We start from the raw sequence: 18,232 nt of genomic DNA on the forward strand, positions 1-18,232 counted from the left end.
TCTGTAATGGAAATATCAAATGTGACATTCCAGGGAGAATCTACCTTTTATGAATTAAAATATTAAAACTTTTTGGGGAGGTGGGGAACAGGGTCAGGACCTTTAATTTCATTTTCTAGGGAACTGCTAGTATGGAAATTTCCACCACTTGTGCAGATTGTCACTGCCCCTGTAATTTACTGTCTTAGAGAGATAAGTAGGCCCTGAAAGGTCAAGTGGTTTCTTTCTTGCTGGTAGTGTCTGAAGCAGGGCTTGAATCCGGCTGTTCTAGGCTGCTTGTCTATGTAAACTGCAGGCTTTTATAACTGTAGACTCTTAGTAGCCTGATTGGTCACAGCCTTGGGGATACCCAAACTTCCACTGGAGGAAGTACTTAGCTGCTCCTGATAAAGTAAGCACCCAGCAGTTTTCTTTTCATACTGTTAGAAATGGGGCAGGGTTTTAGTTTATTGGACCCTTTTTAGTAACCGGATATCCTCCTCTATTTGAAATAACTTCCTACACTATGTATAAATTGTACTTTCAGTCCTTCTGCAGCTAATGGTCCAAAGTATTTAAAAGTCTGTTTTGAAAAGGTAATAAAAAGGAAACACTTAAGAATGAAAGGATAAATAGACCAGCCAATTTGCATGTTTAGAGCTAGACTCCTTCTGGAGCTATTTAAAGCTGGCCCAAGGGCATTGTGTGTATCCTTTGGATGGCCCTGTACTGGGCTCTGCCAGACCACCAGGCTTTGTGGTGGGTATATTCATTTACATTGGGGGTGATCTTTATCAGCTCATGAGGAATCCTTTAAAGAGTATCTACCCTGGATTCATGGCAACTTGTTTCCTTCTGTGACCTCAGCAATTGATGCTGGTGTTACTGTCAAAAGTTACCCCTTTTGTATTTTCCACATGGTGCTGCATATTCCTTAGGAGGGATGGCTTGCACATGAGTGGGATAGTTGACTCACCAACTAACCTGTGGGACATTTTACAGGGCCCTGCAAAGCCCCTAGCTTTGTTTTCTTCTACCAGCCTGCCATGCTTTAAAGTTCCCTTCTCATTTGGTTTGTTGTAATACCCTATTAGGCATTCCTTGGGCTAGGCAAGGAGAAATGGGGCCTTGTTTCTTCAAGGCTACTGTAAAGTTTTTTAATAGTATCTAAGAGTTAAGGTACTCTCTTCACAGGTGACAGGACCTTGTCCTGAGAAGGTGAGTTGTAGGATAGGTACATTTCAGCCAAAGGAGAACATGCGGCATCAGCCAGCCCTCAAGTATTGTGCCAGACCTCTGGGTCAGCATCACAGAGAATGGGGGCCCCTGTATGAATGCAAAGGAAGAGATGTTGGTGAAAAACTTTGTCTGAGAGGCCTTAGCCCTGTGTTACCTGCAGAATCACCCAAATATAATAGTGAATGCTAAGTGCTTTTAAAAAGTTTGTAAAGCATTTGCATATTCAGTATTATCTCATCTGATCCTCACAGTGGCCCTCTGAAGTAAATGCTATTAATACCCCCAGTTTATAGTTGAGGAACCTGAGACAGGTGCCTAGGTGTCTGAGGTCACATTTGAACTCAGGTCTTTCTGATGCCAAGCCCAAACCCAGCAGCTCTGGACCACCTTGTAGCCTAGTAACTGTCTGAGGTAGAATTTGAACTCATTTCTTCCTGGCTCCAAATCCATTCCTCCTTACATATTGAGTGGGTCCTTTCAAACCAGTTGTAAGCGGTTAGGATGTTTGTTTAACCTGTAGAAGAACATTGGAAGGATGTAATAAGTGACCTTAAAGTTATTTTAAAGATCCCTGTGTGGAAGAGGAAGTAGATGTCCTTCAATTCCGGAGGATAGAACTAAAAACAATGAAGCTAAGACCTAACTTCAAGGCCCTGACCCTTATAAAACTGGGATGCATGCAGAAAAGCAGCAGGGAGAAGAGCAGGCACACACGTAGAATACTCTTGTAGGGTGGCGCACAAGTATGGAGCACATTTGGCCAAGATAACTCACGCCTCTGGTGTTGTAGGGCCAGACACTGCTTTCTCCTTTCCCTTCTTCTTTTTTTTAATTTTAAACTTGAATACTAAGACTTAAGTACATAATAAGAAAAAGAGAAACCTATTATAAACTTAAATATTAAAACTTACATATAAAATAAAAAAGTCATGCACATAGAATGTAAGAGAGGATTCCAACTATATAGCAATAAATTTCCATTTCAAGAAAGCCTATATATTAAATACTACATGTTGTGTTAAAAACTATCTATCTTTTCTTTGCTTCCTTGTAGGTTTTCTTTTGTTCTCTGCTGTACGTTTTTTACTTACTTTTTTTCCCCCTTTTTCCTCCCCCCCCACCAGGCTACAACTAAGCATGGATATATTTATATATAAATGTTGATATATAAAAAAAATATATATATATATATATACATATATATAAAAGTACATAAATATGTATATAAATATATATATACATATAAACACATATATAAACATATACTTTCCCTAAGAGATTCTACTGCTAATCTTTGTTTTTTATGTTTGTATGTATCTCTTATTTTCTATCCCTCCTGACTCCTCTACTTCTGCCTGCTACTCCTATTACTTAACCTTCCAATGATCCCTCCCTTATCCTCCCATTCCCATTAATTTAAACACCCTTCTATATCCCCCTTTAACCTATTCCCTCACCCTCCCCTCTAAAGAACCCTCCCCATTCTCTCTCCCCTCCCCATCTCCTTGGCATTTTATTTCTTTCTAAATTTAGAAGACTTTTATACTCTTCTAGGTGTATATGTATCGTTCCCTCAAACACATTCCTGATGAAAGTAGGTTTCCAAAACTACCAGCCCTCCTTCCCCATCTAATTCTTCTGTATCATTTCTTCCTCTTGCACCTCATTTGTATAAGATAATTACTCTTTTTAGCTATTCCTGAATGGTTTTATTTGTTGAAGTCATATGCTCAGGTTTACCCTAATCTTTCTTATGAACCACCCAATTACTAATAACAATCTTACACATACATTTTACATACATAAAAAAGTAAACAGCCTGCCCTCATTGAGTCTCTTGTAATTAGTCTTTGGTATAAAGCTTATATTTCTCTTGGCTTTTATATGTCAAATCTTCTATTAAGTTCAGCTTTTGTTTTTTGTTTTTTTTTTTACAAAGTCCTGAAACAATTCATTAAATGTCAATTTTTTTTTCCATTCAGAATTATGCTTAGCTTTGCTGGGTATGAGATTTTCGGCCAGGAGCCCAGTTCTGTTGCTCTTCAATATATAGTGTCCCAAGACCTGCAGTCTTTTAGTGTTGCCACTGCCAGTCTTGTGTGATTCTAATTGTGGCATCACCATATGTAAATTTTTTTTTCTTGTTCCTCATAATATTTTATCCTTGAGCTGGGGGTTTTAGAATTTGACTATAATATTCCTGTGGGTTTTCCTCATAGGGTCTCTTTCAGGTGGTGATTGGTGGATTATTTTCTATTTCTACTCTCCCCTCTTGTTCTAATGCTTCAGGACAATTTTATCTAATTATTTCTTGTATTATTGTATCAAGATTCTTTTTTATCATAGCTTTCAGGTAGTCCAGTTATTCTTATGTTTTCTCTTCTTGATCTGTTCTCCAAATCATTTGTTTTTCTTGTTAGATGTTTCACAATCTCTTCTATTTTTCATTCTTTATATTTTGTTTTATTATTTCTTGGTCTCTTATGACTTCACTGGCTTCCCCTTGCCCAATTCTGATTTTCAAGGAGTCTTTTTCTTCCTTAAGATTTTGCATCTCCTTTTCTAATTGATTGACTTTCTTTTCATAATCTTTTTGTTTTTCTTGGGTTTTTTTTTTAGTTTTTCCTCAATCTCATTTGATTTTAAAAGTCTTTTTTTAAGTTCTATGAAATTTTTGGGGGGCAAGTGACCATTTGACATTATTCTTTGGGGTAGAAGAGGGTTTCTTTGCTTCAGTATCCTCTTCTGAAGACAAATGCTGGTCTTCTTTATTCCCATTCTTTCTCTTCTGCCTATGCTATTTTTTTGGTAATTGTTTAATTTTTTGTAATTATCTCTAGTCTTGGGGCATGGGGGATGGTGCCTCTGGCCTCAGATCGTCCTTATGTTCTCCTCTCTGACCTTGAACCCAAACCTCCAGCCTCCTGTTTAAGTGCCCACAGCCAGCAGTGTCCCCACCCCACTGCTTCTGCACCCACTGGACTTCTGCTGGTTCCTTCTCGCCTGCCAGTTCTCCATAGCACAGCTGGGTCTGCTGTTCCTTGATCTTCCCCAGCTCAGACATCCAGCTCCCTTCACTGTCCCAGGGCAAATTTCCTGTGGCTGGGGCCAAGGCAGCCTCCCAAACCAGCTAACCCCTGGCTTGCTGCTTGTTGTTTATGCGGTCCCTAGCCTGGAGGTGTTTATTCTTCTTGTGGACCAAACCTCACCCAGGAATTTTTCTTCAAATCTCCAATTGTCCCTGGAGGACCCCTGTTCTTCCCCTTCTCTTATTTATTTTTAGTGCTCTATGTTTGCCTTGAGCCACTGTTTTATCTCTTTTGTGGAGGAAAATCTTGAGAGCTTGGAATCTTCTGACCTACTCTGCCCTCTTCCCAGAATCCTCTCTCTTCTTCCCCTTCTTATGGTGCCTTCTTATGCTTCCTCCATGGTACATTGCCTCTACTGTCACCCTGCCCGTGCTGTTGTTTTTCTCATCTCTATTCCCAATGGCCAGAGTCAACTGTTTCTTTACTCACAAAACTCTTTGGATCTCCTGCATTGACCACTGGACCAGATTGAAATCTCCTACTGGAGGAATAGCTCTGCTACTCGACATTGTGACTGATCGGGCAGAGGGAGTGGAAAAGGGAAAGAAATCCTACTCTTCCCCTACCCCCGGGTGAGGATTTCCCCTTGAAGGCTGGGTGTTTGTAAAGCCAGCTCTTCTTGACTGCCAGTGGTCATACTTAGTAGCCCTTTGCTTCTGCCTATTTCTAGAATGTCTTAGTTTTTAAGGTAAAGGGCTATCAGAGGTGCGGCCAATGGCTAGCTGCCCTCTAGTTCTATCAAGTTTGCCTTGCCCCTCATAAAGGGACTTACAAATATAGACACTCATAAAAACAGACACTTCTTGCGCTTAAAAAGAAAAATCTTAATACTTTTATTTCTATTACCTGCCTCTTACCTTCAGTAATTTCATTAATTGGGCTGGGGAGGAAATCAGTTGATCAGGTGTGTCCTGATTATCACCCTCACTCCTTAACTATCTGATTGTACAGGTCTTCAGGTGGAGGCTGGCTGACCGCTTAATAGAAATGTTAATAGAGATTCACTCTTGGTTGGAACAGGTGACCTGTGAGAGCCTTTTTTAACGATTAGATTCCGTCATTCTGTGAAGCCGTTAACTTTGGACTTTTTTAATCCTGCACTCCTGTGTTCCGTTCAGAAAGAATAAATGTAAAATATAATGAAAACTTTCCTACCTTTCCAGCGAGCATTGTTTATTCCTACACTAAGTATGTTTCTAACAATTGAGGACTCATCTGGGATTTCTAGCATCAGAAGGAAAATTCACTGTGGGGAAAGGGAGGTGCCCCCACTGATTTTCAGTGGGCCTGAGTATCCTCAGGTTGGAGTTTCCCTTCTTTAGACTGCTAACTTCCTGGGACTGTTTTTTTTTTTTTAATCCTTGGAAACCCAGGAACTTGAGTAAAGAGATTGAATGAAAAAGTGAAATTGGTCAGGTTCCTGAGCGACAGCAGGAAAAATTGGGGATCTAAATGAAGAGGTAAAAGGTTGAGGGGTGCTGGGCACCCCAAAATATTGACTCACCGGGTCCTGCCGAAAGAATTCGACTCAAGCCTTCTCAGCCAAGGGAAAAGAGAAAGTTTATTAGGGATTCACCATAATGGGCTGTCTTAAGAAATCCCCCCACCTTGTGACGCCTGTTTCCACAAGCGGGCCAGATTCAACCTACTGAATTAGATTGAATCTGAGCACCTTCATGGAGGCAAGATGGAGATTATATACACAAAGATTGTAGGAGGGATTGAGGGGTGGTCTGGGGTGACTAGAGGAGGGGTTTAGGGAGGGTCTTGAGGGGAAGTCTAAGGAAGATAAGGTGGAGCCAGAGTCCAGGATCCAAGATAGTGAGATATCAAGGTTGGGAAGTAACTGAAGGCATGCATATCTAAAGTACAATAGAGGGAGAGATCTGGGCCCAAAGACAATGTGAGGCTTGTGGCCCTAGGGGAAGGCCAGATCCAGCCTGAAGACTCAGGGACAGCTCAAGGGGGCTCCCAGAGACCGCACTCCAGACTCAAGGGGGTTCCTAGAGACTGTGCCCTCATCATAAGCACTGCTTCGTCATGTCTCGGATTCTAGGTTGATAAATCAGGTTTGCCTAGAATGGGAAAGAGCTCCTAAAAGCTACCGAGGTGGAGAATGGAGTTTCTTCAAGCATTTTATCTGAGAAAGTCCGTTGGGATAATTTGCTGGCTAACTGGGAAAACTGTGCTCACTCAGGATAAAGGTTTGGAAAGTTTTGGGTGGTAAAAAAAAAATCTCCCTCCATTCTAACTCCAGAAAGATTTGAATGTGGAGAGAGACAAGAACTATGCAGATCTGGGAGAGACAGATCGATTTGCATTTAAAACCATTCACTGCCTCACATAAAGGAGGAAGTTTGTGTGGGAGGACTCAGGGGTAGGGTGATTTGGAGATCTGAAGAGTGAAATGTGTTAACGCTTAAGATAGGTCTGAATTCACATTCTAAATTGTTCGTGTCCAGTGTCTTGTCTAATACCTTGTCTGTGTGTTTGAGAAACGTTTTATGTTTCATGTTTCCGTAAGGGAAAATTTGAAATGCAGTTTGGGTAAACTTTTGAGGCTTGGAGGGATTAATTAATAAAACAAAAGCCCTCTGGCAGGCTGCGGGAGAAAGGAAACTGAGGTTGGGGGAAGGAAAATTGGAAGATGCTAAGATGCTGCGCTGGAGAATGGCTGGAACAAGTACCAGGGACTTCATCCATGATGTTCCCTGCCAGACAGCTGCATGGGAAGAGAGTTTGGAATCTTAAAGGGACAATTGCACTATTGTTTTCTTTTGGGCCTCTCTATCTGTATTTACAAAGGGGACTGCCCCCTTTGATTTGTGAATGCATAGATCAAACTTTCCCCCTTCCCTTCCCATATTCATTTAAAGAGGAGATGATAAGGGGAAGAATTCATATGAGAAAGAGAGTAAGGGAGTATTAAAGATGTGGAAACAAGAATTTGAATAAAATAAAAGAGGGGGAATTGTGGGAAACAATGGGAGGAGTTTTGTTTCCACAGGATTAAAAGCGCTCCCCCCAGCTTCAGCAGAATGTAAGTCAGGTGACTGGTTCTGATCAGAGCTGTGATCTAGCAGAAACCAGACTTCTGATCCTCATGCTTAATGAGCTGTTGGAGGGGGCATGATGTGGGCACTTCAGGGAGTTGCATCTGGCCAATGGAGAGCCAGGCGGGAGATTTGAATTGAGAGCCAATTAAAGGGCTGACATTTGTCTGAGTCCTTGTACTCTCCTATACTCTGTTCAGGGGACATATCCATTTTTTTTTTCAGAGAGAATAAGTGTAAAATATAATGAAAACCTTCCTGGCTTTCCAATGAGTATTGTTTATTTCTAGACTAAGTATGTTTCTAACAATGGGCAAGTCAATTAACCTTTCTGTGTCTCAGTTTCCTTATCTGTAAAATGGGGATGATTGCACCTGCCTCACAGGGTTGTTGTTACGATCAAATGAGATGATATGTAAAAATTATTTTGTCAACTTTAAAGCAATATATAAATGCTACCTCTTGTTATTGTGGTCATTAATCTTGACCCTCATTGACCCTTCAGTCCCCCGACCCACCTCTTTTCTCTCCATCTATATCTTCCACTCAGTGTTTTTAATTTGCCTTCTTATGTAGTCTTAACGCCATCATTTATAAACTCCGTATTTCACTAATTCTACTGCCCTTTGATACCTCGCACTCTGACCTCCTGCCGTTCATTCTTGAGCTGGGAACCCTTTGAACTGCCTGTACTATCAGGTTCTAGCCCATTTCCCCCACTCCCCTCCCTGGCGGCCAGGCAGTCATGCATTCACTCCACATCCTTCCTTGCCTTCCCTCGCTGTCAGTCCTACTTCCCTACATTCTGTTCTGATGATTGATAACCTAGCTAGCTGCCTACTTCACTGAGGAAGTCTCGTGCTCAGAGGTCAGGGCTAGAGATCTAGGTTTGGGGATCATCTCTTCGGAGGTGAGGGCCGATGGTGTGAGTGTGGAAAGAGATGAGGTATACAGAAGAAAGGCAAAGGAGCTTGCTTGGGGAAAGAGAAAGGAAACATTTATTAAGCGCCCGCTGCGTGTCGGTACTATGCTGAACCCCCATTTGAGCCTCGCAACACCCATGGGAGGTAGGTGCTCTTATCATCTCTGTGCTACGTTCAAGGAACTTGAGGCAGATAGAGGGGAATTGACTTGCCCAGGGTCCCACAGCTAGTACGTGTCTGAGGTGGATTTGAACTCAGGTCTTTCTGACAGGAACCCCAGTGTTCTAGCCATCGCACCACCAGCTGCTTCTAACTTCCTTCAGCTTGGAAACATTAAGGAGTCAGAAGACTTGAAGTAAGTATAAGAGAGAGACAAAGGAATAGTTTGAGAAACTAGAGGAGAAAAGAGATTAGAGCCAAGGAGACCAGGGAACAATCAGGAGGTTTTCTTAGGAGACAAGGGAAGAAAGCACATCCGGTAGTAGGTGGTAGTTAGCAAAAGTTTAAGAAATGGGTCAAGACAGATGGGAGGTCAAGGAATTTGAGGCAGGACATTTGATTTGGTAGACCTTTTTTTGTTTAAGAAATGGACACAGACGGACGCATATATACACACGCAAACATAGAAAAAGACACAAACACAGAGAGATATGTTTAGAAACATGCACAGAGATAGAGCGAGATTTTTGCCTTGGGTCTTGGGCCTTGGGTCTTTCAATTCTAAATCTAGAGCTTCAAAAACTAAGCCATCTAGTTGTCTCCCCTCCACCGTTCTTCAAATTTTATCACTATTAAAGCCTTTGCCACTCTCCATCTTTTCATTGAAGAGATCCCCATAAAAGTAGCTAAGACAAAATCATTCACTCTTTTTATATTTAATTTATTTTCAGTTTTCAACTTTCACTTCCGTAAGTTTTTGAATTTTCTCCCCCTCCCCTCTCTTCCTCCCCAAGACAGCATGTGCTGTCTGATATGGGCTCTACACATACATTCCTATTAAACACATTTTGACATTAGTCATGTTGCCTGGAAGAACTGTAACGAATGGGAGAAGCCACGAGAAAGAAAACCAAAGAGAAGAGAGTCTGCTTTGCTCTGCATTCCGACTCCATAGTTCTTTCTCTGGATGTGGATGGCATTTTCCATCATGAGTCCTTTGGGAAAGTTTTGGGTCTTTGCATTGCTGAGAAGGGCTAAGTCTATCAAAATCAGTTCTCGAACACTGTGGCTATTATTATGTCCAATGTTCTCCTGGTTCTGCTCACTTCACTCAGCATCAGTTCATGTAAGTCTTTCCAGGTTTTCCCAAAGTCCACCTGCTCATCATGTCATATTGCACAGTAGTATTCATAGTAACATACAACAGCTGGTTCAGCCATTCCCCAAGTGGTGGGCATCCCCCAAATCATTCAGTCTTGATCTCCTGCCCTCCCGACTCTGCCAGAGCTTCATTCCGTTAGTTATCTCCTCTGTAAACTGGTAATTTCATCATGCAGGAATTCCTGGTATGGAAACTCCTTACACCAGTGAGGATCGACCACTAACCTGTAACTTACCATCTTAGTGAATTTCCTGGGTTGCTGGATGTCACACAGCTTGATGTGTTGGGTGAAACAGTCAGAAGAGACCAAAAAGAAAGACAAGATATTCTGTGAAGGCCACAGGTTCCTCACCTGCATTCCCCACCATTGCTCCCTTTCTATTCCTAGCTTCAGGTATACTATTCAGAGAAGAAACAAAGTGCTTACGTGATAAAGAAATGGCACAGAGTCTGTAAGAGCAAGAGGAAAATTAAAAGCCACCAGTTAACTCCAAGGCCAGCCTGCGTTCACTGTTCTTTTGAAAATGGGGTGGCTGGTATGCATAAATAGACATGCGGCCTTTAGGAATAGTATGGTAGTCTTTCTATCACGTGTGGAATTGGTCAGTTTTGAGAATACTGTGCCAAAGGATTTCGGGCCACAGTTTCTGAAATCTGATTGGGAAAACTTAGGCAGTAAAAATGCTTTCTTGCTATTTTTTACATAAGAGGAAAGTAAGTCATGGAAGGCAAGTGATCAAGGGCAGTAAAATGGCCAAGGTCACCCAGCTAGATCATTAGCAAATAGCTTGACAGCAGCAGTTGGAAAACCTAGTTCTTCTGCCTTAGTTCTGTGCTCCTTCTATTCTGCAATTAAAAAAAATTGTAGATTTGCCAAATCATTTGGTTTGGTACTTTACTTTGACTTGTTTTTTCACTAGATTTTTCTGCATATGTAGCTTTTTTATGGCTGAGGGCAGCAAGCCTAGCTTTCTTTTAATCTTAGTTTGCATGGCATCTGTTTCACAACTGATAAATTTGGACACTTCAGGCATGGTCAGACTGTGTCGTCTGAGCTGATTAGACACGTTTTTATAATGCCAGTTTGCAGATCTTCGCTTCAAGGGATTTGGGGCATGGCTTGGGGCACTGATCAAACATGTGGTTAAAGGAATGGTGCTTTTGAACAAAAGAACCATGGTTGTATTGTTTCATTAAGACAAACCTTAACAACTTGTTAGTAGGTAGGGGCCAAAATTAAAACAGGCTAAACTTCTTTGGGGGATAAATAGGTTTTTAGTGGCTCACTTTCCAAGTAAAGGTATAATTAATGATTAAAGTATTTTGCAAATAAACCATATTTAAAACGGGAAATTTCAATTACTATCAATAAATTACACTTATTACTTAAGATTTTTATTTATCATGAAATCACATTAATGTTAAAAAAATTACTTTGCTAAGGGGTACAAGTTTTAATACATTTTTCAAGTTTTCTTACTGTTTTCATTTAGTAATGACTGAAAACAGCAAACGCAACTCTTGCTCCTCTCAGACTAGAGACAGACTGATGATGGTTGGTTGCTGTGGCTCACGTGAAAAACAGTAGAGAGTGTGCAGGGGCAACCCACCCTGCCAAGTTACATGAGGGGCACAGTGGCGACTGGTGGAAGGCAGGTTAAATGGGGCACAGAAAAAGCACTCATTATATCTTTACTTTCTTTTACATCCTCTACATTTTTCGTGGGCCGCTCAAAATCCTTTGGTGGGCCTCTAATGGACCGCTGGCTGTATGTTGTACAGCCCTGCATTAAGAATATTGTGAACTAAAGCATGCATTCCAGCTTTAAACATGATTAAAGAAACAGTTTGGAGGGGAGAGGGTTCTGAATTTGGGTGAAGTGCTGATCAGTTTAATTCTATTTCAAATTCAATCCAAAACAATCCAAAACAGTCATTTATTAGATGTGTGCCATAAGGTACGGTGCTGAGAAGTGAGAAGAATCCAAACATTATTGAGACCTTTGAGCTCTTTTCTCAAAGAACTTATCTACTAGATGTGCTAAAAAGAGATGAGTTTAATAGTTCAGATAGGAAAAACAAAATGGATGAAAAATGCCTATTCTCATTATGAGATAGTGAATAGTAGATATGAGGTTGTATTGCCAGTCTGTTGAGGAAATGTGTCAGTACATATTTGGAATGGGAACTGTGTAAGTGTGAGCAACGAATTGGGCCCAGAATGAATAAATAAGAAGAGAATTGGCTGGATAGCATTGGAAAAATTGGGTAATATTTTCATTGGTCCCAAATTTAGGTTTATCTTTTTAAACATCGATCTTATATAAATACTGTATGGTTATGATTCCTAACCAATAAAACCTTAGAACCCAAGGACCAGGTGAGCCAACGAGTAGTGTATACTTGTGTTGTAGGTTCAAGCAGGGTGTGGTATAATTCCTGGGTTAAGCTGCCTTCAAGGAGTGATGTATAGGGCATGGAGGGAAAGAAGGTGGGCTGTTGCTATGCAAAGAGCGAGCAATAATATGGTGGGATAAGTAGTGTTTCACTACTAACCGTAATACATAATAAGACTAGAGAGGGACTTCAGAACATACATAATGAGTAAGCGTGAATAAGTTATGATCTATACTGAGGAAGGGAAATGCCCCCATCGATGAGGTTACAGATCTATTTTAGCATATAATAGTGATAAAGATAGCAATAGATTTAGAACTGGAAATCAGTCAGTCAGCAGCCATTTGTTAAGCATTTGCTTTGGGCCAGGCACTGCTAATGGTGGTCTCATCCATTAGATTATGAACTTCTTGAGAGCAGAGACTGTCTTTTGCTTCTTTTTGTATTCTTAGCCATTTGCACAGTGCTGGGACATAGTAAGTGCTTAATTAATGTTTATGTCATCTCCCTCATCTCAACAAACTCCAGGGGCTCCCTGCTATGCTTATCTTTCACCAGATAAAATTTGTGGCACATAGTAGCATTTAGGGAATGAATTGTTGACCTTCATAGATTTAGTCTGTTGTACCTCTTAGCAACCTCCCTTCAGAACAGCAGCAAGATAGGGTGCTCTAGAGCCCCTAAGAGAAGGAGGTCACTGGAATGATGACTATGCAACCAGAATAGTGATGACTTGGGGAGCAGGAGAGGGAGAAAGTTGCTCAAAGTGGTATCTGCAGAAAAAGAGGAAAACCTTGCGTCTTGATCAGTTGTAGACTGATTGGAACAATCACGGTTGAATAGGAGACATAGCTCAAGATTTACTAGCAAAATCAGTTAAATGATTATTTTTGGTTTTGTTTTTTAAAAGGTTTATTCTAATAAATTGGTAAAAATTGTCTGTTGGGCCAAATATACTATCAGAATTAGCTAAGCATAATTTTATCAAATCAAAATCCAAGTAAAACTTGTACTTTTATGAATTTATTGTCATATATAGTTTACTGCTGAGGGAGTTGTCATTACCAGGCAAAAAAAAATTTAGTAGTGCTACTTTTTTTAATGAAAGAGTTTGAGAAATTTACTTAAAAGACAGACAACAAGAAAAATGAATGAGGATTTTTCCATCTCTGTTTATTAAAAGACTAAAAAGAATATATATGAGTTGGGTGTCCTGAATCTCCTTCCAAGTCATGTCTTTGCTGTTCCAGAAAAGAAGTCATGGGATCATCTGGCTTCTGTTGTTTTGTCTTGTATGCCTCCATTTCCTCTTCTGTGGGCTCTTGGGCTTCACGTATACTATTGTAGGGTCTCTTTCTCTCGTCTCACTGCATGATCTCCTTGTCATAGAAGGCAGGCCCGCTGGCATTTAGTGCCTTTTTCAATTTTTCATGTTTCTTTTTTCCTCACCCTCATTGTCTAACCTACTCTTCCTTTGTTTCTTTTTCTCTTTTCTTTTTCTCTTGGTGAAGCTCCAACAGTTTTTCGTCTGTTCATTTGCTCTTTTCCCACGGCATCATCAGGAGTATATTTCCTCCCCAGCTTCTCCATTGCAGTAAGAAAACTTGACAAAGGAGTGACAGCATTTGTACTCTGATCTACCTTCTTTCCAATAGGAAACTCAGCTTGCTCTTGTCCTTTGATGATTGTTCCATGCCTTGAATATTTCCCATGGCATTCTGTTTGAGCTGGTAGAACTGGGGGGAAGGGAAGGGAAGGGAAGGAAGGAAGGAAGGAAGGAAGGAGTGCGTCGCATCCAGGTGTTCTTGACCCCCATACTTCTCTAGGATGCTTCCTTTCTGTTGTTCTTTGTAATCTTCTATCTTGATTTTAAATAATTTATACTTAAATTAATATTTAAATAATTTGTACATAATATGTATCCAGCTTTTTTGGTTCTGCTTGGAGATGCACTTCAAACCCTTTGTCAGAAGCCTCCCAGGCAGACAACTGTGTCTTTGCAATAAAAGCTGTTTCTCTAGTGTATCAAAATTGTTTCCTGTACTTAATCAGGATTCCGTTCTTCGTTGGCATAAGGATTATCTCTGATTGCTTTTGCTTTTGGATCCCAGTAGGCAGAATTGGGATCTAACTTTCACAAATATTTAGTAATGGCTTCTCAGATACTGTTATGGTCTCTCTTTCCCTCTGAGAATTTGGTTCTCCCCAGTGATGCTTTGGTGAGTTCACTTCTTCCATTAACTTTCCTGAGGCTAATTCTTCCTGTAGCTTCTGAGCTTTCAGTGTATGTTTAGCCAGATCAACTTAAGCATATTCTTCCACAAGCTTCCTCTGAGCTGTGGCCATTTCACTTTTACCGTCGTAGTCAAACGTAAGCTGAGGTTGGATATGTTCATCTGGTGCTCCTCTGCAGTATCTCGTAGTCACAGTATTTTCCTTTTGCCCCTCTTATGCCAGTCTCCTTGTGAACTAGACACTTTTTGTTTCTCAGGTTGGGGTTTCTTGGTGCTTTAGTGTGGGTCTTTTTTATGGATCTATGTACCATGAAGATTAACGTCTTTCCTTCCTCATCTACTTCAGCTGGGGCACTACCCAGCTTTCTCTGTTCTCCCAGCGCCTTCTTTTTCCAGTCTTCTTCTCTCATTTTCTTTGGCTCTTCCAAACCCATGTCACTTGAATCCTCCTGGGGGGAGAAAGGGGAGAGACAGCGTTTTTTGTTTCTGTAACAGCAGAAAACAAGGTCCTGGTATCAGTTATTGGGTGGTGTGGCGGCTTCCACTGAGCGGAACACCTGAGAGGAGTGTCTGCCAAACCCGACCCTGACCTGGATGTGCTTCTATGGTGGCCAAGCCTTGTACCAGTAGAGAAGCTTTTGTTGCACTCTGGTACTGGGGAAGAAAACTAGGTTAGTATAAAAAATATCTTTAATTTGATGACAAGACAAATTCAGGACTCCTCCTGTGGAGACTAATAGATAGAATACTTAGCATGCCATCTTCAGGTATCATCCCTGTCTGAAGATAAAAGTAATCAAAATTGACCTTAAGGCATTGTTGGGGTTGGCACTCAATTATGGAGGCCTGGGCACGGGCTGGGAAATGTGTGGGATTTGTACAGTTACTGTAATAACTTAAATTATCCTTTTGAAATAGGAGTGCCTCAGAAGATTTGTGCTTAGATTGTTTTTTTTTGTGGTGGTGGTGGGAAGCAATTGGGGTTAAATGGTTTGTCTAGGGTCACACAACTAGTGTCTTAGGCCGGACTTGAACTCAGGTCCTCCTGACTCCAGGGCCGGTGTTCAATCCACTGTGCCACCAGGTGCCCCTAGATCTTTACTTTTGCATGTGCATTGTCGTTCTTTTGTAGAAATATTGCTTTCAATAGATTGATATCTCCTGCCACGTTGAATTTTAGATTCATAGCTTGCAAGAAGGGCTCTGAGAGGTCATCTAGTATAACTCCTTCATTTTAAACATGAAGAAACTAATAACTAGCAGCTAGCATTTATATAGCTATTTAAAATTTACAGAGTACTTTATATATATATATACACATATGTGTATATATACATGTGTATGTATGTATATATCTATAAAATCTTATTCAATCCTCTGATGCACTTGCTGTTATTATCCCCGTCCCATTTTACAGAGGGAAAAGAGAGTATTTAACCAGAGCTTGTTTTGCCTTAATTCTTAATGTCTTTGTTTACTGTCAGAGCTCGGGTTATTTAAATCCCTTCTTTTCTCTCTTCAGTGGGAAACTTGAAAGTAATTATCTACATATTAAATTGTGTCAACAGGTACAGAGCAGCACAGCCTTGGAACATAGTGACTAGTTAGATGGCCAAATGGAACTACCAGATTAATTTATTTGTCATCGTCGTCTGATAGCGAAGTGGTAAAATCCATCAGTATTGTTGATTTACTTCTGTGAGTCTGGTGGGTTTTTCTTTGTGAATCTTCTGGCAAAATTGTTGCGTGTGTGTGTGTGTGCATATGTGTGTGTGTGTGTGTGTTTATGTATGTACGCACATATAAAGCACATTCTAATAAGGGGAGACAAGTATACGAGGTTTTGGCTACAAGTCAGGTGGAAAGGGCCAGTGGTCCTTTGGTTGCAGCCACAAAGCCGAATCTTCTGGAGTGTCATTTCCGTACGTAAAATGATCTCCTTTTCTGATGGTGCCAAGGGGTTTTTGGTAGGAAGAGCTTTCTTTTGGGGGTTCTAGGTAGCTGTGACTCTGAGGAGGTAGGGGCTGCAGTTCTGCAGGTAGTTGTTAGACTGCATCTCCCCAAGAATCGTATTCCCGGCCGTTGACTCCGGGGATTTGGGGTGGAAGCATTGGCGGCAGTATGATGGGGGTTGAGGGAAGGGGCTGATGTGACAGGGGCTCCCGGGTTTGTCTGTCCATTAGTGACAGTTTGCCGGCAGTTGATGAGCAATATTTGTTTTTCTTTCATTGAGTGTTTTTCTAGCAGTGTGGGCGGTTAGAGCTGTTCCCCTTCAGTGTGAATTTGTCAGGAAAGGCTGCGTTAATAGGCTTTGAGATCGTTTTGCATGGTGTCACTTGTAAATAGAATCGTTTGAAAAACCTTGCAGTCATTTTTTTTGTTATCGCATTATTGAAACTCCTTATTTTGTTTTGGTCTTACGAGGAGCATCTCTCAAAGCCTCGGCAAAGGCCCGTGAGCGCACCATCCTGGTTAACATCGTACTTGTTCTCAGTAATTAGGCCATTGAGCGAGGTTTTCCTCACAGCTGAGGGGGGCTTTCAAGGCTGTATTTTGTGCCATCAACTCAGTTAATTTTTGGAATACCTCAGCATCTCATTCTGTATCCTTTTCAGTCTGTTGTGTAACTTGAAAGATATGGGAAATAGCCCATGAAAACATTTCCTAAGGCAATTTTTTTTTTTTATTGAGGATATCCTCAATAGACCATTCTTGATAAAGGTTTTTTATAGAGATGAGAAATCAGGAAAATGGGTTGCTGATGCCTTTTTGGTAGTTGTTTTTTTTTTTTTTTTTTTTTTTTTAGCAAAAGTGCTATTTATGGTCTGACTTCATACTCTTAAGTGCTATTGCCACTTCAAATAGTAGTGAGATGGTAATAGTCTGAATGGGGAGAGAAGGAGGAGAGGGAGAGAGACAGCAGAGGGAGAGAGATCTGTTCATTTTTGCATCTTTTTTGTTCTTCCATTTTCTTCAGGTGCTTTTAGCACAGCTGGATTTCATGGTGAGCTCTCTGCTGGCTTCATTTTCTCCTTGACTACTTCCCAGTGTTTTTTGGGGTCATACTGCCTGTGGTCTTCAGTCATCTTACTCCTGTCAAGTTTTTGTAACTGAGATTGTCGTCAAAGCCAGTGTTGCCCTTGACTGCCACTTCTGAGTTCTTGGAAAAACTATTTCATGAGCAGTATTTTTGAGTGGAAAAACTAAACTAGTGCGTTACCCAGAGTAAACAAATCAAAGTGCTAATTGGCTTGCTGTAAGGGTCTCTCTTTATCTTGTGTTTAGTGCTAGAATTTAGCTCCTTTGCTTATAAAGTGACTTTCATTGTAACTCGGCCTTTCTGTTATTCCAGCAACATTGATCAAGATCAGTCAAAAGAAAAACAGAGATTTTATTATGGAAATTTTACAATTTCTTAGTTTTAAGTAAATGGAGCTCATCTTTATGGAGATAATCTTGTTGCCCTTACTATGACGATGCCTCTCTGTCCTCCCAGGTACCTAAGAAAAAGCTTTTCGGAAGGGTTAGTGTTTCAAGTTATCATTTTGACCTGTAATCTAGAAGCACCATATTATCATAGATCTAGAGCTGGAAGGGACCACAAAGATAATTTTAACACAACTCTTTTATTACATATGAGGAAGCTGAGGCCAGCAAAGATCATAGAGTCATGTATGTAGAGCTAGAGGGAACATTTGATGCCACCTAGTTCAACACCTTCATTTTATAGAGGAGAAAACTGAGTCTGTGGGGTGTTAAGTAAGTTCTCTAAGGTCACACAATTATAAGAGGCAGGATTTGAACCCAGGCCCTCAGACTCAAGATGAAGTAACTGACTCACTACTAAGTGGGAGAGCTGGCCCTTTCCCAGTCTATCCCACTAAGATTAGGAGTTCCTCCTCTGTGAGCCATAGACCCCCAGGATCCTTTGGAATGATCACAGGAGCCCCGCAAATCCACATGCACACCAACCATCAACACTTTGCTTTTTAGTTCC

General features: G+C 40.9%; 1 protein-coding gene and 1 pseudogene across 1 annotated transcript in view; one reads left to right on the plus strand and one right to left on the minus strand.

Moving 5' to 3' along the window:
- The window catches only part of SNX30 (sorting nexin family member 30), a 170,099-nt gene that overhangs the window by 42,294 nt on the left and 109,573 nt on the right, over positions 1-18,232 (plus strand). The gene's annotated exons all lie outside the window — the stretch shown is intronic.
- Positions 13,186-14,669, minus strand: LOC118828430 (annotated as a pseudogene).

This window comes from Trichosurus vulpecula, chromosome 1 (assembly GCF_011100635.1).
Source record: "Trichosurus vulpecula isolate mTriVul1 chromosome 1, mTriVul1.pri, whole genome shotgun sequence".
Taxonomy (NCBI): domain Eukaryota; kingdom Metazoa; phylum Chordata; class Mammalia; order Diprotodontia; family Phalangeridae; genus Trichosurus; species Trichosurus vulpecula.